Here is a 23,167-nt window from a genome sequence, read left to right as displayed (position 1 = left end):
ATGTAGACCTTTGATTATGATATATTATTTTATATTTCATCCTTTTGAAAACATATTAAGCACAGTTTAGAGCATGCATAGCTAGATAAAGGCTATCTCATTGTAACCTACAATAGACTCTGCAGAAATAGCAGATCACCAGCTCACGACGTGCCACCTTTAATCAAAAATGTTTTCCAATGCTTTATTGCCTACTCTGGTAAAGGAAATAACTATAGATTGAGTCGGTCAGTAAGTCAGTCAGTATAGGGTCAAACCAGTTAAAACTATAACCAGTTGAAATTCAGAAGTCACGCTCGGGGTCGAAGGTGAAGATGCCTGTGGAGGTGCTGAAGAAGGCCACGGCCTGCATCATCCAGGCTGGAGGAGAAGTACAGAGGTCAAACCTTCCAGTGGCTCCTGAGCCATATCCCGCGTACATATGCATATAGTTTTATAACCATGTCATCTATATTAATAAGCTGTCAATGGATAACGTGGATTGTGAATAAGGTAATATCAGTATGGATAACATTAACATAATCAATCTGGTTAGTTATCTGTAGCTGCACGGCTTAAATTGATGTGGCTGATTCCACTATGTCATTCAGTTATCACTTCATTCTAGCTTTCATACATTAGAAATTAAATATTTAAGCATGAGTGAAAATAGCTGATCTACAAGCTCACAACATGCTTTTTAAAAACATGCTATTGTGTATTGTTCTCAATTTTGAGTAAAACACACGGAAACCGCTCGGCGCACTGCTTTTTCTTTCAGGGTCACCTCGGGTCACCTCGGGCCAGGGTCACCTCAGGACACTGTGGGCGGGCATATACAAAAATGCTATTTTAATAGAGTCGGAGGCGCCTCCCACGTTCTGGGAAGGCGCCTCCCACGTTCTGGGAGGCGGGTCGAGAGGGGAATAGGAACGCACCGACTAAAATAGGAACGCGGAGGCTGTGCGTTCCAATTATCGGGCTTTTGGGCCCGCCACGGGCAAACGAGGCCATGCCAGGGCACGCCGGCCGCGTTTCCCAGGCCTGGGCGGCCTGGGGCTCGGCACCATGCCCAGGGGCGGCGTCCGCACGGCCCCTGCGGGGCCGCACGGGGCCAGGGGCCAAAAACTCAAAGAACAGAAGGGGTCCTTTGCGCTCCCTCCATCACCTACTTCTCTGGGTTGTTCTAAAATGTCTTTCTAAGATTTCTCTATGTTCCCTGGAAGGCTATTGGCCCATCTAATATCGCTTGGAGTGCGCCCAGTTGGCCAGTTCTGCTGTCTGTCAGTCTCCTGTCTGACAGCTGACTGCAGGGCACCGCCCCCTCTCCCAGATTCAAGACAACAACGGCGGCCATCTTGCTCTGTTGTTCAGTGCTACAGTGTAGGTATTTCTTCATATTTTTTTAATAAATCATACAAGGTGTTTGAAAAATATTGAAAGGCAGCAGGACTTCAACCAGGGGCCAATAAGGGATCGATTTTAATTTGGAACATTTTTGTCCATTTTTGGCAAAGTTATGGATAGTTATGGAGATGCTAGCATAGCATGATAGCCTTCTTCCCATCCATGCAGCTCAGAGGGACAGACAGTGGAATATTTAATATTTTTTATTAAATCGTACAAGGTGTTTGGAAAATATTTAAAGGCACCTTGTCTTCAACCAGGTCCCACCAAGGAATCGATTTTAATTTGGAAAAAATTTGGTTCATTTTGGCATAGTTATGGATGGTTATGGACCTATAGCATCGGCTAGCATGATAACCTTTTTCCCCATCCATCTACCTCAGAGAGACAGACAGTGGAATATTTAATATTTTTTATTAAATCGTACAAGGTGTTTGGAAAATATTTAAAGGCACCTTGTCTTCAACCAGGTCCCACCAAGGAATCGATTTTAATTTGGAAAAAATTTGGTTCATTTTGGCATATATATGGACATTGCAGCATATGTTAACATGTTAGCTGCAGGATGGGTTCTTCTCATTATTTATTACTGTATGTTCAATTGGTGTACATTAGCGTGGAGCAGCAACAGCTTGCTATTTTAGAAATGTTTTACTCAAATTGAGAACAATACACAATAGCATGTTTTTAAATAGCATGTTGTGAGCTTGTAGATCTGCTCATTTCATATAGGAAATGTATATGAGGTTGGTTAAATGTTATATCGAAGGTTAATTCTTTAGATGTGAAAATCATGTAATACTGCACTGTCTAGGGCCAATTCACATGCAAACACAAACAGCAATGGTATAGTACTATAGCCAGCTTCTGCTGGACTGTACGGGGTGCGATTCCCTGCATTGCTAATAACCTGCTGTGATATACCCATTTATTTTCTCCGCTGTATTGTCATAGCCAGGATTTAAAATTATCTATGACTTCTACAACATTGCTTTTAATTGATCTTTTATTTTATTTTTTGTTATTCATGTCCTCACTGTATTGCATTACTGCTTTTCTTTTATTCTCCATTGTTCTGTAAAGCACTTTGAGCTGCATTTCATGTCATGAAAGGTGCTATACAAATAAAGTTGTATTATTATTATCTGCTTCCTTCCCTTCAATCTGGGGGACGGATTGATTGATAAGGAAGCCTAGAGCTTTGAACCTTACTGACCTTCCTTTGAACTGGGACATTAGCTGATCTACAAGCTCACAACCATAAATCAAATTTAGCTAGGCTATTGATATACAATTATTGACAGACTAACTTCAGAATAATTATTTTATTTTATTTGTAATGTTTAACTAACTAACTAATTCATTCATTCATATTTAACCATGGCAGAGAACAAAACTAAAATCAAGAGTGAAGAGGTGAGTTGAGTAATGTAACTCTGAGAACAAAGGCAATGACCCCTCGACCTTACTGTTCTGTCATAATTATTCACATATTTCACACACCACTCTCACCTCTCATGGATGCTGTGATTTCTCTGCATGCATGCAACTGAATGGCCACGAGGTATCGTCAATGCACAGTAACAGAGCATAGTCCTAGCAGAGTCTGTTCAATAGTTCAGCTCTAATGTCATATAGAGCTGACATATTATATTATTATTGTCATATGTCATATTATAATGTCAATTTGAGTTGCTATAGATGTGTTTGTGTTAACTGAACCTTCAGAACTAAGACAATTCATGGAATATGAGTATGACAACCTCAAATAATGAACTCGTGTCCTTGCGCTCCCTCCATCACCTACTTCTCTGGGTTGTTCTAAAATGTCTTTCTAAGATTTCTCTATGTTCCCTGGAAGGCTATTGGCCCATCTAATATCGCTTGGAGTGCGCCCAGTTGGCCAGTTCTGCTGTCTGTCAGTCTCCTGTCTGACAGCTGACTGCAGGGCACCGCCCCCTCTCCCAGATTCAAGACAACAACGGCGGCCATCTTGCTCTGTTGTTCAGTGCTACAGTGTAGGTATTTCTTCATATTTTTTTAATAAATCATACAAGGTGTTTGAAAAATATTGAAAGGCAGCAGGACTTCAACCAGGGGCCAATAAGGGATCGATTTTAATTTGGAACATTTTTGTCCATTTTTGGCAAAGTTATGGATAGTTATGGAGATGCTAGCATAGCATGATAGCCTTCTTCCCATCCATGCAGCTCAGAGGGACAGACAGTGGAATATTTAATATTTTTTATTAAATCGTACAAGGTGTTTGGAAAATATTTAAAGGCACCTTGTCTTCAACCAGGTCCCACCAAGGAATCGATTTTAATTTGGAAAAAATTTGGTTCATTTTGGCATAGTTATGGATGGTTATGGACCTATAGCATCGGCTAGCATGATAACCTTTTTCCCCATCCATCTACCTCAGAGAGACAGACAGTGGAATATTTAATATTTTTTATTAAATCGTACAAGGTGTTTGGAAAATATTTAAAGGCACCTTGTCTTCAACCAGGTCCCACCAAGGAATCGATTTTAATTTGGAAAAAATTTGGTTCATTTTGGCATATATATGGACATTGCAGCATATGTTAACATGTTAGCTGCAGGATGGGTTCTTCTCATTATTTATTACTGTATGTTCAATTGGTGTACATTAGCGTGGAGCAGCAACAGCTTGCTATTTTAGAAATGTTTTACTCAAATTGAGAACAATACACAATAGCATGTTTTTAAATAGCATGTTGTGAGCTTGTAGATCTGCTCATTTCATATAGGAAATGTATATGAGGTTGGTTAAATGTTATATCGAAGGTTAATTCTTTAGATGTGAAAATCATGTAATACTGCACTGTCTAGGGCCAATTCACATGCAAACACAAACAGCAATGGTATAGTACTATAGCCAGCTTCTGCTGGACTGTACGGGGTTCGATTCCCTGCATTGCTAATAACCTGCTGTGATATACCCATTTATTTTCTCCGCTGTATTGTCATAGCCAGGATTTAAAATTATCTATGACTTCTACAACATTGCTTTTAATTGATCTTTTATTTTATTTTTTGTTATTCATGTCCTCACTGTATTGCATTACTGCTTTTCTTTTATTCTCCATTGTTCTGTAAAGCACTTTGAGCTGCATTTCATGTCATGAAAGGTGCTATACAAATAAAGTTGTATTATTATTATCTGCTTCCTTCCCTTCAATCTGGGGGACGGATTGATTGATAAGGAAGCCTAGAGCTTTGAACCTTACTGACCTTCCTTTGAACTGGGACATTAGCTGATCTACAAGCTCACAACCATAAATCAAATTTAGCTAGGCTATTGATATACAATTATTGACAGACTAACTTCAGAATAATTATTTTATTTTATTTGTAATGTTTAACTAACTAACTAATTCATTCATTCATATTTAACCATGGCAGAGAACAAAACTAAAATCAAGAGTGAAGAGGTGAGTTGAGTAATGTAACTCTGAGAACAAAGGCAATGACCCCTCGACCTTACTGTTCTGTCATAATTATTCACATATTTCACACACCACTCTCACCTCTCATGGATGCTGTGATTTCTCTGCATGCATGCAACTGAATGGCCACGAGGTATCGTCAATGCACAGTAACAGAGCATAGTCCTAGCAGAGTCTGTTCAATAGTTCAGCTCTAATGTCATATAGAGCTGACATATTATATTATTATTGTCATATGTCATATTATAATGTCAATTTGAGTTGCTATAGATGTGTTTGTGTTAACTGAACCTTCAGAACTAAGACAATTCATGGAATATGAGTATGACAACCTCAAATAATGAACTCGTGTCCAAGCGCAAGGGCCTTGTGCCAACACGTGAATGTAGAATCCATGTTAGCGTGTTGGCTCTGCCTTGTTAACATGTATTCCACGGGATATTTGGCATAATCTGTCCAGCCATGTACCATGTACCATGATAATGCCTCTCTAGGTACAGCAGACAGCTGTCAAACTGGGGTCAAACTATTAATGAATGGATGAAGAAGACCCAATGAGCATAAAGATGAATGATGTAGACCTTTGATTATGATATATTATTTTATATTTCATCCTTTTGAAAACATATTAAGCACAGTTTAGAGCATGCATAGCTAGATAAAGGCTATCTCATTGTAACCTACAATAGACTCTGCAGAAATAGCAGATCACCAGCTCACGACGTGCCACCTTTAATCAAAAATGTTTTCCAATGCTTTATTGCCTACTCTGGTAAAGGAAATAACTATAGATTGAGTCGGTCAGTAAGTCAGTCAGTATAGGGTCAAACCAGTTAAAACTATAACCAGTTGAAATTCAGAAGTCACGCTCGGGGTCGAAGGTGAAGATGCCTGTGGAGGTGCTGAAGAAGGCCACGGCCTGCATCATCCAGGCTGGAGGAGAAGTACAGAGGTCAAACCTTCCAGTGGCTCCTGAGCCATATCCCGCGTACATATGCATATAGTTTTATAACCATGTCATCTATATTAATAAGCTGTCAATGGATAACGTGGATTGTGAATAAGGTAATATCAGTATGGATAACATTAACATAATCAATCTGGTTAGTTATCTGTAGCTGCACGGCTTAAATTGATGTGGCTGATTCCACTATGTCATTCAGTTATCACTTCATTCTAGCTTTCATACATTAGAAATTAAATATTTAAGCATGAGTGAAAATAGCTGATCTACAAGCTCACAACATGCTTTTTAAAAACATGCTATTGTGTATTGTTCTCAATTTTGAGTAAAACACACGGAAACCGCTCGGCGCACTGCTTTTTCTTTCAGGGTCACCTCGGGTCACCTCGGGCCAGGGTCACCTCAGGACACTGTGGGCGGGCATATACAAAAATGCTATTTTAATAGAGTCGGAGGCGCCTCCCACGTTCTGGGAAGGCGCCTCCCACGTTCTGGGAGGCGGGTCGAGAGGGGAATAGGAACGCACCGACTAAAATAGGAACGCGGAGGCTGTGCGTTCCAATTATCGGGCTTTTGGGCCCGCCACGGGCAAACGAGGCCATGCCAGGGCACGCCGGCCGCGTTTCCCAGGCCTGGGCGGCCTGGGGCTCGGCACCATGCCCAGGGGCGGCGTCCGCACGGCCCCTGCGGGGCCGCACGGGGCCAGGGGCCAAAAACTCAAAGAACAGAAGGGGTCCTTTGCGCTCCCTCCATCACCTACTTCTCTGGGTTGTTCTAAAATGTCTTTCTAAGATTTCTCTATGTTCCCTGGAAGGCTATTGGCCCATCTAATATCGCTTGGAGTGCGCCCAGTTGGCCAGTTCTGCTGTCTGTCAGTCTCCTGTCTGACAGCTGACTGCAGGGCACCGCCCCCTCTCCCAGATTCAAGACAACAACGGCGGCCATCTTGCTCTGTTGTTCAGTGCTACAGTGTAGGTATTTCTTCATATTTTTTTAATAAATCATACAAGGTGTTTGAAAAATATTGAAAGGCAGCAGGACTTCAACCAGGGGCCAATAAGGGATCGATTTTAATTTGGAACATTTTTGTCCATTTTTGGCAAAGTTATGGATAGTTATGGAGATGCTAGCATAGCATGATAGCCTTCTTCCCATCCATGCAGCTCAGAGGGACAGACAGTGGAATATTTAATATTTTTTATTAAATCGTACAAGGTGTTTGGAAAATATTTAAAGGCACCTTGTCTTCAACCAGGTCCCACCAAGGAATCGATTTTAATTTGGAAAAAATTTGGTTCATTTTGGCATAGTTATGGATGGTTATGGACCTATAGCATCGGCTAGCATGATAACCTTTTTCCCCATCCATCTACCTCAGAGAGACAGACAGTGGAATATTTAATATTTTTTATTAAATCGTACAAGGTGTTTGGAAAATATTTAAAGGCACCTTGTCTTCAACCAGGTCCCACCAAGGAATCGATTTTAATTTGGAAAAAATTTGGTTCATTTTGGCATATATATGGACATTGCAGCATATGTTAACATGTTAGCTGCAGGATGGGTTCTTCTCATTATTTATTACTGTATGTTCAATTGGTGTACATTAGCGTGGAGCAGCAACAGCTTGCTATTTTAGAAATGTTTTACTCAAATTGAGAACAATACACAATAGCATGTTTTTAAATAGCATGTTGTGAGCTTGTAGATCTGCTCATTTCATATAGGAAATGTATATGAGGTTGGTTAAATGTTATATCGAAGGTTAATTCTTTAGATGTGAAAATCATGTAATACTGCACTGTCTAGGGCCAATTCACATGCAAACACAAACAGCAATGGTATAGTACTATAGCCAGCTTCTGCTGGACTGTACGGGGTTCGATTCCCTGCATTGCTAATAACCTGCTGTGATATACCCATTTATTTTCTCCGCTGTATTGTCATAGCCAGGATTTAAAATTATCTATGACTTCTACAACATTGCTTTTAATTGATCTTTTATTTTATTTTTTGTTATTCATGTCCTCACTGTATTGCATTACTGCTTTTCTTTTATTCTCCATTGTTCTGTAAAGCACTTTGAGCTGCATTTCATGTCATGAAAGGTGCTATACAAATAAAGTTGTATTATTATTATCTGCTTCCTTCCCTTCAATCTGGGGGACGGATTGATTGATAAGGAAGCCTAGAGCTTTGAACCTTACTGACCTTCCTTTGAACTGGGACATTAGCTGATCTACAAGCTCACAACCATAAATCAAATTTAGCTAGGCTATTGATATACAATTATTGACAGACTAACTTCAGAATAATTATTTTATTTTATTTGTAATGTTTAACTAACTAACTAATTCATTCATTCATATTTAACCATGGCAGAGAACAAAACTAAAATCAAGAGTGAAGAGGTGAGTTGAGTAATGTAACTCTGAGAACAAAGGCAATGACCCCTCGACCTTACTGTTCTGTCATAATTATTCACATATTTCACACACCACTCTCACCTCTCATGGATGCTGTGATTTCTCTGCATGCATGCAACTGAATGGCCACGAGGTATCGTCAATGCACAGTAACAGAGCATAGTCCTAGCAGAGTCTGTTCAATAGTTCAGCTCTAATGTCATATAGAGCTGACATATTATATTATTATTGTCATATGTCATATTATAATGTCAATTTGAGTTGCTATAGATGTGTTTGTGTTAACTGAACCTTCAGAACTAAGACAATTCATGGAATATGAGTATGACAACCTCAAATAATGAACTCGTGTCCTTGCGCTCCCTCCATCACCTACTTCTCTGGGTTGTTCTAAAATTATTTTCTAAGATTTCTCTATGTTCCCTGGAGCGCTATTGGCCCATCTAATATCGCTTGGAGTGCGCCCAGTTGGCCAGTTCTGCTGTCTGTCAGTCTCCTGTCTGACAGCTGACTGCAGGGCACCGCCCCCTCTCCCAGATTCAAGACAACAACGGCGGCCATCTTGCTCTGTTGTTCAGTGCTACAGTGTAGGTATTTCTTCATATTTTTTTAATAAATCATACAAGGTGTTTGAAAAATATTGAAAGGCAGCAGGACTTCAACCAGGGGCCAATAAGGGATCGATTTTAATTTGGAACATTTTTGTCCATTTTTGGCAAAGTTATGGATAGTTATGGAGATGCTAGCATAGCATGATAGCCTTCTTCCCATCCATGCAGCTCAGAGGGACAGACAGTGGAATATTTAATATTTTTTATTAAATCGTACAAGGTGTTTGGAAAATATTTAAAGGCACCTTGTCTTCAACCAGGTCCCACCAAGGAATCGATTTTAATTTGGAAAAATTTTGGTTCATTTTGGCATAGTTATGGATAGTTATGAGCTGTTAGCACCTGCTAGCATGATATCCATCCATGTAGCTCGAGGGACATACAGTGGAATATTTCATATTATTTTATTAAATTCTATAAGGTGTTTGGAAATTATTGAAAGGCAGCAGGGCTACAACCAGGTCCCACCAAGGTATCTGTTTTAATTTTGAAGATCTTTGGTTCATTTTGGCATATATATGGACATTGTAAAATATTGTAATACTGTGCTGTGCTCATTGTAGATTGGCTATTTTAGTGTTTTTATTGTTTCATTTTAACAACTGTCTAGGGGCATATTCACATGCAAACACAAGCAATGGTATAGTACTATAGCCAGCTTTTGCTGGACTATATGGGGTGCGATTCCCTGCATTGCTAATAACCTGCTGTGATATACCCATTTATTTTATCCACTGTATTGTCATAGCCAAAATTAATTAATTCATATTTAACCATGACAAAACAAAGCAAATCAGTCAGGACAAGAGTGAAGAGGTGAGTTGAGTAATGTAACTCTGAGAACAAAGACCCCTCACTGTCATATTCAGTAAGGTAGTCAGGGCCTGGTTCATCAGGCTTGCCTTTTAACCCTATATTACAGTTTGATTTATCCTTATCTCATTTATTGCAATACTGTTTGGGCAAGTACTTATCCATCCAATCTACAAAAAATATTAATTATTCAAAAGAAATTTGTAAGAATTGCTACCTCTTCTCACTATTTGGCTCCATCTGCTCCTTTGTTTAAAAATCTAAATGTACTGTCTATCTATGACATTAACATTGTACAATCCTGTTCTTTCATATATAAATGCACTTACCTTCCAAATGTGCTTCCTACAACTTTCAAAGAATATTTTAAGACCAACTCTCAGGTTCATGATTATAATACTAGACAATCTGACAATATTCATCCTCCCTTCAGCCGTACCACTCTTAGCCAGTTCTCCATAAAAGTCAGAGGTTCTTTACTCTGGAATTCACACATACTTATTGCCAACTCCGCATCTTCACTCTGTAACTTTAAACATAGATTGAGGGCCAGCCTCTTGAAGTTACCCTCTCCAATTTAACATAATGTAGCGCATACACGCACGCACGCACGCACACACACACAGGCACACACACTTCACAAGTGTAAATAATGTATTTCTTGTTTTTGTTATTTTCCATACCTATGTTTGATTACTTTGTCTTAATATTTGTATATTACTATTTGTTTAAATTGTATATTAACTTTGGTGAGAACTTTTCTCACCTGCGCACACTTATTTTATTGATGTTACCTTTTTGTACTGTTTTTATTGTGCGAAATAAACTAAACTAAGTCATATTCACATATTTCTCACACTCTCATGGATGCTGTGTGATTTTTTCTGCATGCATGCATGCAACTGAATGGCCACTAGGTGGCGTCAAGGCACAGTAACAGAGCATAGTCCTAGCAGAGTCTGTTCAATAGTTCAGCTCTAATGTCATATTAGAGCTGACATATTATATTATTATTGTCATATGTCATATTATAATGTCAATTTGAGTTGCTGAACCTTCAGAACTAAGACCATTCATGGAATATGAGTAATATAGGTATAACAACCTCAAACAATGAACTGGGTTCTCAATTTTAGCTGAAAACCAATCTACTCTGTATCGTTCCAATTTTAGAAAAAAACAAATTACTGTATCGTTCCAATTTTAGGAAACAAACTAATCTACTCTGTATCGTTCAAATTTTAGAAAAAAACAAATTACTGTATTGTTCCAATTTTAGCAGAAAACCAATCTACTCTGTATCGTTCCAATTTTTGAAAAAAACAAATTACTGTATTGTTCCAATTTTAGGAAACAAACTAATCTACTCTGTATCGTTCAAATTTTAGAAAAAACGAATTACTGTTTCGTTCCAATTTTAGCAGAAAACCAATCTACTCTGTATCGTTCCAATTTTAGAAAAAAACAAATTACTGTTTCGTTCCAATTTTAGCAGAAAAACAATCTACTCTGTATCGTTCCAATTTTAGGAAAAAAACAAATTACTGTATTGTTCCAATTTTAGGAAAGAAACTAATCTACTCTGTATCGTTCCAATTTTAGAAAAAAACAAATTACTGTTTTGTTCCAATTTTAGCAGAAAAAAAATCTACTCTGTATCGTTCCAATTTTAGGAAAAAAACAAATTACTGTATTGTTCCAATTTTAGGAAACAAACTAATCTACTCTGTATCGTTCCAATTTTAGAAAAACCGAATTACTGTTTCGTTCCAATTTTAGCAGAAAACTAATCTACTCTGTATCGTTCCAATTTTAGAAAAAAACTAATTACTGTTTCGTTCCAATTTTAGCAGAAAACCAATCTACTCTGTATCGTTCCAATTTTAGAAAAAAACAAATTACTGTTTCGTTCCAATTTTAGCAGAAAACTAATCTACTCTGTATCGTTCCAATTTTAGAAAAAAACTAATTACTGTTTCGTTCCAATTTTAGCAGAAAACCAATCTACTCTGTATCGTTCCAATTTTAGAAAAAAAACAAATTACTGTTTTGTTCCAATTTTAGCAGAAAACCAATCTACCCTGTATCGTTCCAATTTTAGAAAAAAACAAATTACTGTATTGTTCCAATTTTAGCAGAAAACCAATCTACTCTGTATCGTTCCAATTTTTGAAAAAAACAAATTACTGTATTGTTCCAATTTTAGGAAACAAACTAATCTACGCTGTATCGTTTTTAGAAAAAACGAATTACTGTTTCGTTCCAATTTTAGCAGAAAACCAATCTACTCTGTATCGTTCCAATTTTAGAAAAAAACAAATTACTGTTTCGTTCCAATTTTAGGAAACAAACTAATCTACTCTGTATCGTTCCAATTTTAGAAAAACCGAATTACTGTTTCGTTCCAATTTTAGCAGAAAACCAATCTACTCTGTATCGTTCCAATTTTAGAAAAAAACAAATTACTGTTTCGTTCCAATTTTAGCTGAAAACCAATCTACTCTGTATCGTTCCAATTTTAGAAAAAAAATAATTTTGTTCCAATTTTAGCAGAAAACCAATCTACTCTGTATCGTTCCAATTTTAGAAAATAAATTTGTTCCAATTTTAGCAGAAAACTAATCTACTCTATCGTTCCAATTTTAGAAAAAAATTAACCTACTGTTTCGTTCCAATTTTAGCAGAAAACTAATCTACTCTGTATCGTTCCAATTTTAGAAAACAACAAATCTACTGTTTTGTTCCAATGTTAGCAGAAAACTAATCTACTCTGTATCGTTCCAATTTTAGAAAAAAATGTATCTACTGTTTCGTTCCAATTTTAGAAAAAACGAATCTACTGTATCGTTCCAATTTTAGCAGAAAACCAATCTACTCTGTATCGTTCCAATTTTAGAAAAAAACTAATTACTGTTTCGTTCCAATTTTAGCAGAAAACCAATCTACTCTGTATCGTTCCAATTTTAGAAAAAAACAAATTACTGTTTCGTTCCAATTTTAGCAGAAAACCAATCTACTCTGTATCGTTCCAATTTTAGAAAAAAACAAATTACTGTTTTGTTCCAATTTTAGCAGAAAACCAATCTACCCTGTATCGTTCCAATTTTAGAAAAAAACAAATTACTGTATTGTTCCAATTTTAGCAGGAAACCAATCTACTCTGTATCGTTCCAATTTTTGAAAAAAACAAATTACTGTATTGTTCCAATTTTAGGAAACAAACTAATCTACTCTGTATCGTTCCAATTTTAGAAAAAAAATAATTTTGTTCCAATTTTAGCAGAAAACCAATCTACTCTGTATCGTTCCAATTTTAGAAAATAATTTTGTTCCAATTTTAGCAGAAAACTAATCTACTCTATCGTTCCAATTTTAGAAAAAAAAATAACCTACTGTTTCGTTCCAATTTTAGCAGAAAACTAATCTACTCTGTATCGTTCCAATTTTAGAAAACAACAAATCTACTGTTTTGTTCCAATGTTAGCAGAAAACTAATCTACTCTGTATCGTTCCAATTTTAGAAAAAAATGTATCTACTGTTTCGTTCCAATTTTAGAAAAAACTAATCTACTGTATCGTTCCAATTTTAGCAGAAAACCAATCTACTCTGTATCGTTCCAATTTTAGAAAAAAACAAATTACTGTTTCGTTCCAATTTTAGCAGAAAACCAATCTACTCTGTATCGTTCCAATTTTAGAAAAAAACAAATTACTGTTTCGTTCCAATTTTAGCAGAAAACCAATCTACTCTGTATCGTTCCAATTTTAGAAAAAAACAAATTACTGTTTTGTTTCAATTTTAGCAGAAAACCAATCTACCCTGTATCGTTCCAATTTTAGAAAGAAAATAATTTCGTTCCAATTTTAGCAGAAAACCAATCTACTCTGTATCGTTCCAATTTTAGAAAAAAACAAATTACTGTTTCGTTCCAATTTTAGCAGAAAACCAATCTACTCTGTATCGTTCCAATTTTAGAAAAAAAATAATTTTGTTCCAATTTTAGCAGAAAACCAATCTACTCTGTATCGTTCCAATTTTAGAAAAAAAATAATTTTGTTCCAATTTTAGCAGAAAACCAATCTACTCTGTATCGTTCCAATTTTAGAAAATAATTTTGTTCCAATTTTAGCAGAAAACTAATCTACTCTATCGTTCCAATTTTAGAAAAATATTAACCTACTGTTTCGTTCCAATTTTAGCAGAAAACCAATCTACTCTGTATCGTTCCAATTTTTGAAAAAAACAAATTACTGTTTCGTTCCAATTTTAGCAGAAAAACAATCTACTCTGTATCGTTCCAATTCTAGGAAAAAAACAAATTACTGTATTGTTCCAATTTTAGGAAACAAACTAATCTACTCTGTATCGTTCCAATTTTAGAAAAAAATGTATCTACTGTTTCGTTCCAATTTTAGAAAAAACTAATCTACTGTATCGTTCCAATTTTAGCAGAAAACCAATCTACTCTGTATCGTTCCAATTTTAGAAAAACCGAATTACTGTTTCGTTCCAATTTTAGCAGAAAACCAATCTACTCTGTATCGTTCCAATTTTAGAAAAAAACTAATTACTGTTTCGTTCCAATTTTAGCAGAAAACCAATCTACTCTGTATCGTTCCAATTTTAGAAAAAAACAAATTACTGTTTCGTTCCAATTTTAGCAGAAAAACAATCTACCCTGTATCGTTCCAATTTTAGAAAAAAACAAATTACTGTATTGTTCCAATTTTAGCAGAAAACCAATCTACTCTGTATCGTTCCAATTTTTGAAAAAAACAAATTACTGTATTGTTCCAATTTTAGGAAACAAACTAATCTACTCTGTATCGTTCAAATTTTAGAAAAAACGAATTACTGTTTCGTTCCAATTTTAGCAGAAAACCAATCTACTCTGTATCGTTCCAATTTTAGAAAAAAACAAATTACTGTTTCGTTCCAATTTTAGCAGAAAAACAATCTACTCTGTATCGTTCCAATTTTAGGAAAAAAACAAATTACTGTATTGTTCCAATTTTAGAAAACAAACTAATCTACTCTGTATCGTTCCAATTTTAGAAAAAACGAATTACTGTTTCGTTCCAATTTTAGCAGAAAACCAATCTACTCTGTATCGTTCCAATTTTAGAAAAAAACAAATTACTGTTTCGTTCCAATTTTAGCAGAAAACCAATCTACTCTGTATCGTTCCAATTTTAGAAAAAAACAAATTACTGTTTCGTTCCAATTTTAGCAGAAAACCAATCTACTCTGTATCGTTCCAATTTTAGAAAAAAACAAATTACTGTTTTGTTCCAATTTTAGCAGAAAACCAATCTACCCTGTATCGTTCCAATTTTAGAAAGAAAATAATTTTGTTCCAATTTTAGCAGAAAACCAATCTACTCTGTATCGTTCCAATTTTAGAAAAAAACAAATTACTGTTTCGTTCCAATTTTAGCAGAAAACCAATCTACTCTGTATTGTTCCAATTTTAGAAAAAAACAAATTACTGTTTCGTTCCAATTTTAGCAGAAAACCAATCTACTCTGTATCGTTCCAATTTTAGAAAAAAAATAATTTTGTTCCAATTTTAGCAGAAAACCAATCTACTCTGTATCGTTCCAATTTTAGAAAATAATTTTGTTCCAATTTTAGCAGAAAACTAATCTACTCTATCGTTCCAATTTTAGAAAAAAATTAACCTACTGTTTCGTTCCAATTTTAGCAGAAAACCAATCTACTCTGTATCGTTCCAATTTTTGAAAAAAACAAATTACTGTTTCGTTCCAATTTTAGCAGAAAAACAATCTACTCTGTATCGTTCCAATTTTAGAAAATAATTTTGTTCCAATTTTAGCAGAAAACTAATCTACTCTATCGTTCCAATTTTAGAAAAAAATTAACCTACTGTTTCGTTCCAATTTTAGCAGAAAACCAATCTACTCTGTATCGTTCCAATTTTTGAAAAAAACAAATTACTGTTTCGTTCCAATTTTAGCAGAAAAACAATCTACTCTGTATCGTTCCAATTCTAGGAAAAAAACAAATTACTGTATTGTTCCAATTTTAGGAAACAAACTAATCTACTCTGTATCGTTCCAATTTTAGAAAAAAATGTATCTACTGTTTCGTTCCAATTTTAGAAAAAACTAATCTACTGTATCGTTCCAATTTTAGCAGAAAACCAATCTACTCTGTATCGTTCCAATTTTAGAAAAAAACGAATTACTGTTTTGTTCCAATTTTAGCAGAAAACCAATCTACTCTGTATCGTTCCAATTTTAGAAAAAAACAAATTACTGTTTTGTTCCAATTTTAGCAGAAAACCAATCTCCTCTGTATCGTTCCAATTTTAGAAAAAAACAAATTACTGTTTTGTTCCAATTTTAGCAGAAAACCAATCTACCCTGTATCGTTCCAATTTTAGAAAAAAACAAATTACTGTATTGTTCCAATTTTAGCAGAAAACCAATCTACTCTGTATCGTTCCAATTTTAGAAAAAAACAAATTACTGTTTTGTTCCAATTTTAGCAGAAAACCAATCTACCCTGTATCGTTCCAATTTTAGAAAAAAACAAATTACTGTATTGTTCCAATTTTAGCAGAAAACCAATCTACTCTGTATCGTTCCAATTTTAGAAAAAAACAAATTACTGTTTCGTTCCTTTGGAAAAGGTTTTTGGGCCAGGGGCCAAAAACTCAAAGAACGGAAGGGGTCCTCAATTTTAGCACCAATCTACTCTGTATCGTTCCAATTTTAGAAAAAAACAAATTACTGTTTTGTTCCAATTTTAGCAGAAAACCAATCTACCCTGTATCGTTCCAATTTTAGAAAAAAACAAATTACTGTATTGTTCCAATTTTAGCAGAAAACCAATCTACTCTGTATCATTCCAATTTTAGAAAAAAACAAATTACTGTTTCGTTCCTTTGGAAAAGGTTTTTGGGCCAGGGGCCAAAAACTCAAAGAACGGAAGGGGTCCTAATTTTAGCAGAAAACCAATCTACTCTGTATCGTTCCAATTTTAGAAAAAAACGAATTACTGTTTTGTTCCAATTTTAGGAGAAAACCAATCTACTCTGTATCGTTCCAATTTTAGAAAAAAACAAATTACTGTTTTGTTCCAATTTTAGCAGAAAACCAATCTACCCTGTATCGTTCCAATTTTAGAAAAAAACAAATTACTGTATTGTTCCAATTTTAGCAGAAAACCAATCTACTCTGTATCGTTCCAATTTTAGAAAAATCACGGATGTAATTTAGGATTAGCAAAAAAAAGAGCTCAAAATGGTGAAAAATATGGAACGCTTCACGAATTTGCGTGTCATCCTTGCGCTCCCTCCATCACCTACTTCTCTGGGTTGTTCTAAAATGTCTTTCTAAGATTTCTCTATGTTCCCTGGAGGGCTATTGGCCCATCTAATATCGCTTGGAGTGCGCCCAGTTGGCCAGTTCTGCTGTCTGTCAGTCTCCTGTCTGACAGCTGACTGCAGGGCACCGCCCCCTCTCCCAGATTCAAGACAACAACGGCGGCCATCTTGCTCTGTTGTTCAGTGCTACAGTGTAGGTATTTCTTCATATTTTTTTAATAAATCATACAAGGTGTTTGAAAAATATTGAAAGGCAGCAGGACTTCAACCAGGGGCCAATAAGGAATCGATTTTAATTTGGAACATTTTTGTCCATTTTTGGCAAAGTTATGGATAGTTATGGAGATGCTAGCATAGCATGATAGCCTTCTTCCCATCCATGCAGCTCAGAGGGACAGACAGTGGAATATTTAATATTTTTTATTAAATCGTACAAGGTGTTTGGAAAATATTTAAAGGCACCTTGTCTTCAACCAGGTCCCACCAAGGAATCGATTTTAATTTGGAAAAAATTTGGTTCATTTTGGCATAGTTATGGATGGTTATGGACCTATAGCATCGGCTAGCATGATAACCTTTTTCCCCATCCATCTACCTCAGAGAGACAGACAGTGGAATATTTAATATTTTTTATTAAATCGTACAAGGTGTTTGGAAAATATTTAAAGGCACCTTGTCTTCAACCAGGTCCCACCAAGGAATCGATTTTAATTTGGAAAAAATTTGGTTCATTTTGGCATATATATGGACATTGCAGCATATGTTAACATGTTAGCTGCAGGATGGGTTCTTCTCATTATTTATTACTGTATGTTCAATTGGTGTACATTAGCGTGGAGCAGCAACAGCTTGCTATTTTAGAAATGTTTTACTCAAATTGAGAACAATACACAATAGCATGTTTTTAAATAGCATGTTGTGAGCTTGTAGATCTGCTCATTTCATATAGGAAATGTATATGAGGTTGGTTAAATGTTATATCGAAGGTTAATTCTTTAGATGTGAAAATCATGTAATACTGCACTGTCTAGGGCCAATTCACATGCAAACACAAACAGCAATGGTATAGTACTATAGCCAGCTTCTGCTGGACTGTACGGGGTGCGATTCCCTGCATTGCTAATAACCTGCTGTGATATACCCATTTATTTTCTCCGCTGTATTGTCATAGCCAGGATTTAAAATTATCTATGACTTCTACAACATTGCTTTTAATTGATCTTTTATTTTATTTTTTGTTATTCATGTCCTCACTGTATTGCATTACTGCTTTTCTTTTATTCTCCATTGTTCTGTAAAGCACTTTGAGCTGCATTTCATGTCATGAAAGGTGCTATACAAATAAAGTTGTATTATTATTATCTGCTTCCTTCCCTTCAATCTGGGGGACGGATTGATTGATAAGGAAGCCTAGAGCTTTGAACCTTACTGACCTTCCTTTGAACTGGGACATTAGCTGATCTACAAGCTCACAACCATAAATCAAATTTAGCTAGGCTATTGATATACAATTATTGACAGACTAACTTCAGAATAATTATTTTATTTTATTTGTAATGTTTAACTAACTAACTAATTCATTCATTCATATTTAACCATGGCAGAGAACAAAACTAAAATCAAGAGTGAAGAGGTGAGTTGAGTAATGTAACTCTGAGAACAAAGGCAATGACCCCTCGACCTTACTGTTCTGTCATAATTATTCACATATTTCACACACCACTCTCACCTCTCATGGATGCTGTGATTTCTCTGCATGCATGCAACTGAATGGCCACGAGGTATCGTCAATGCACAGTAACAGAGCATAGTCCTAGCAGAGTCTGTTCAATAGTTCAGCTCTAATGTCATATAGAGCTGACATATTATATTATTATTGTCATATGTCATATTATAATGTCAATTTGAGTTGCTATAGATGTGTTTGTGTTAACTGAACCTTCAGAACTAAGACAATTCATGGAATATGAGTATGACAACCTCAAATAATGAACTCGTGTCCAAGCGCAAGGGCCTTGTGCCAACACGTGAATGTAGAATCCATGTTAGCGTGTTGGCTCTGCCTTGTTAACATGTATTCCACGGGATATTTGGCATAATCTGTCCAGCCATGTACCATGTACCATGATAATGCCTCTCTAGGTACAGCAGACAGCTGTCAAACTGGGGTCAAACTATTAATGAATGGATGAAGAAGACCCAATGAGCATAAAGATGAATGATGTAGACCTTTGATTATGATATATTATTTTATATTTCATCCTTTTGAAAACATATTAAGCACAGTTTAGAGCATGCATAGCTAGATAAAGGCTATCTCATTGTAACCTACAATAGACTCTGCAGAAATAGCAGATCACCAGCTCACGACGTGCCACCTTTAATCAAAAATGTTTTCCAATGCTTTATTGCCTACTCTGGTAAAGGAAATAACTATAGATTGAGTCGGTCAGTAAGTCAGTCAGTATAGGGTCAAACCAGTTAAAACTATAACCAGTTGAAATTCAGAAGTCACGCTCGGGGTCGAAGGTGAAGATGCCTGTGGAGGTGCTGAAGAAGGCCACGGCCTGCATCATCCAGGCTGGAGGAGAAGTACAGAGGTCAAACCTTCCAGTGGCTCCTGAGCCATATCCCGCGTACATATGCATATAGTTTTATAACCATGTCATCTATATTAATAAGCTGTCAATGGATAACGTGGATTGTGAATAAGGTAATATCAGTATGGATAACATTAACATAATCAATCTGGTTAGTTATCTGTAGCTGCACGGCTTAAATTGATGTGGCTGATTCCACTATGTCATTCAGTTATCACTTCATTCTAGCTTTCATACATTAGAAATTAAATATTTAAGCATGAGTGAAAATAGCTGATCTACAAGCTCACAACATGCTTTTTAAAAACATGCTATTGTGTATTGTTCTCAATTTTGAGTAAAACACACGGAAACCGCTCGGCGCACTGCTTTTTCTTTCAGGGTCACCTCGGGTCACCTCGGGCCAGGGTCACCTCAGGACACTGTGGGCGGGCATATACAAAAATGCTATTTTAATAGAGTCGGAGGCGCCTCCCACGTTCTGGGAAGGCGCCTCCCACGTTCTGGGAGGCGGGTCGAGAGGGGAATAGGAACGCACCGACTAAAATAGGAACGCGGAGGCTGTGCGTTCCAATTATCGGGCTTTTGGGCCCGCCACGGGCAAACGAGGCCATGCCAGGGCACGCCGGCCGCGTTTCCCAGGCCTGGGCGGCCTGGGGCTCGGCACCATGCCCAGGGGCGGCGTCCGCACGGCCCCTGCGGGGCCGCACGGGGCCAGGGGCCAAAAACTCAAAGAACAGAAGGGGTCCTTTGCGCTCCCTCCATCACCTACTTCTCTGGGTTGTTCTAAAATGTCTTTCTAAGATTTCTCTATGTTCCCTGGAAGGCTATTGGCCCATCTAATATCGCTTGGAGTGCGCCCAGTTGGCCAGTTCTGCTGTCTGTCAGTCTCCTGTCTGACAGCTGACTGCAGGGCACCGCCCCCTCTCCCAGATTCAAGACAACAACGGCGGCCATCTTGCTCTGTTGTTCAGTGCTACAGTGTAGGTATTTCTTCATATTTTTTTAATAAATCATACAAGGTGTTTGAAAAATATTGAAAGGCAGCAGGACTTCAACCAGGGGCCAATAAGGGATCGATTTTAATTTGGAACATTTTTGTCCATTTTTGGCAAAGTTATGGATAGTTATGGAGATGCTAGCATAGCATGATAGCCTTCTTCCCATCCATGCAGCTCAGAGGGACAGACAGTGGAATATTTAATATTTTTTATTAAATCGTACAAGGTGTTTGGAAAATATTTAAAGGCACCTTGTCTTCAACCAGGTCCCACCAAGGAATCGATTTTAATTTGGAAAAAATTTGGTTCATTTTGGCATAGTTATGGATGGTTATGGACCTATAGCATCGGCTAGCATGATAACCTTTTTCCCCATCCATCTACCTCAGAGAGACAGACAGTGGAATATTTAATATTTTTTATTAAATCGTACAAGGTGTTTGGAAAATATTTAAAGGCACCTTGTCTTCAACCAGGTCCCACCAAGGAATCGATTTTAATTTGGAAAAAATTTGGTTCATTTTGGCATATATATGGACATTGCAGCATATGTTAACATGTTAGCTGCAGGATGGGTTCTTCTCATTATTTATTACTGTATGTTCAATTGGTGTACATTAGCGTGGAGCAGCAACAGCTTGCTATTTTAGAAATGTTTTACTCAAATTGAGAACAATACACAATAGCATGTTTTTAAATAGCATGTTGTGAGCTTGTAGATCTGCTCATTTCATATAGGAAATGTATATGAGGTTGGTTAAATGTTATATCGAAGGTTAATTCTTTAGATGTGAAAATCATGTAATACTGCACTGTCTAGGGCCAATTCACATGCAAACACAAACAGCAATGGTATAGTACTATAGCCAGCTTCTGCTGGACTGTACGGGGTGCGATTCCCTGCATTGCTAATAACCTGCTGTGATATACCCATTTATTTTCTCCGCTGTATTGTCATAGCCAGGATTTAAAATTATCTATGACTTCTACAACATTGCTTTTAATTGATCTTTTATTTTATTTTTTGTTATTCATGTCCTCACTGTATTGCATTACTGCTTTTCTTTTATTCTCCATTGTTCTGTAAAGCACTTTGAGCTGCATTTCATGTCATGAAAGGTGCTATACAAATAAAGTTGTATTATTATTATCTGCTTCCTTCCCTTCAATCTGGGGGACGGATTGATTGATAAGGAAGCCTAGAGCTTTGAACCTTACTGACCTTCCTTTGAACTGGGACATTAGCTGATCTACAAGCTCACAACCATAAATCAAATTTAGCTAGGCTATTGATATACAATTATTGACAGACTAACTTCAGAATAATTATTTTATTTTATTTGTAATGTTTAACTAACTAACTAATTCATTCATTCATATTTAACCATGGCAGAGAACAAAACTAAAATCAAGAGTGAAGAGGTGAGTTGAGTAATGTAACTCTGAGAACAAAGGCAATGACCCCTCGACCTTACTGTTCTGTCATAATTATTCACATATTTCACACACCACTCTCACCTCTCATGGATGCTGTGATTTCTCTGCATGCATGCAACTGAATGGCCACGAGGTATCGTCAATGCACAGTAACAGAGCATAGTCCTAGCAGAGTCTGTTCAATAGTTCAGCTCTAATGTCATATAGAGCTGACATATTATATTATTATTGTCATATGTCATATTATAATGTCAATTTGAGTTGCTATAGATGTGTTTGTGTTAACTGAACCTTCAGAACTAAGACAATTCATGGAATATGAGTATGACAACCTCAAATAATGAACTCGTGTCCAAGCGCAAGGGCCTTGTGCCAACACGTGAATGTAGAATCCATGTTAGCGTGTTGGCTCTGCCTTGTTAACATGTATTCCACGGGATATTTGGCATAATCTGTCCAGCCATGTACCATGTACCATGATAATGCCTCTCTAGGTACAGCAGACAGCTGTCAAACTGGGGTCAAACTATTAATGAATGGATGAAGAAGACCCAATGAGCATAAAGATGAATGATGTAGACCTTTGATTATGATATATTATTTTATATTTCATCCTTTTGAAAACATATTAAGCACAGTTTAGAGCATGCATAGCTAGATAAAGGCTATCTCATTGTAACCTACAATAGACTCTGCAGAAATAGCAGATCACCAGCTCACGACGTGCCACCTTTAATCAAAAATGTTTTCCAATGCTTTATTGCCTACTCTGGTAAAGGAAATAACTATAGATTGAGTCGGTCAGTAAGTCAGTCAGTATAGGGTCAAACCAGTTAAAACTATAACCAGTTGAAATTCAGAAGTCACGCTCGGGGTCGAAGGTGAAGATGCCTGTGGAGGTGCTGAAGAAGGCCACGGCCTGCATCATCCAGGCTGGAGGAGAAGTACAGAGGTCAAACCTTCCAGTGGCTCCTGAGCCATATCCCGCATACATATGCATATAGTTTTATAACCATGTCATCTATATTAATAAGCTGTCAATGGATAACGTGGATTGTGAATAAGGTAATATCAGTATGGATAACATTAACATAATCAATCTGG

The sequence above is a fragment of the Protomyctophum bolini genome (assembly GCF_963924005.1).
Source record: "Protomyctophum bolini genome assembly, chromosome: 19".
NCBI classification, from domain to species: Eukaryota; Metazoa; Chordata; class Actinopteri; order Myctophiformes; family Myctophidae; genus Protomyctophum; species Protomyctophum bolini.
This window is presented reverse-complemented; position numbering follows the sequence as displayed.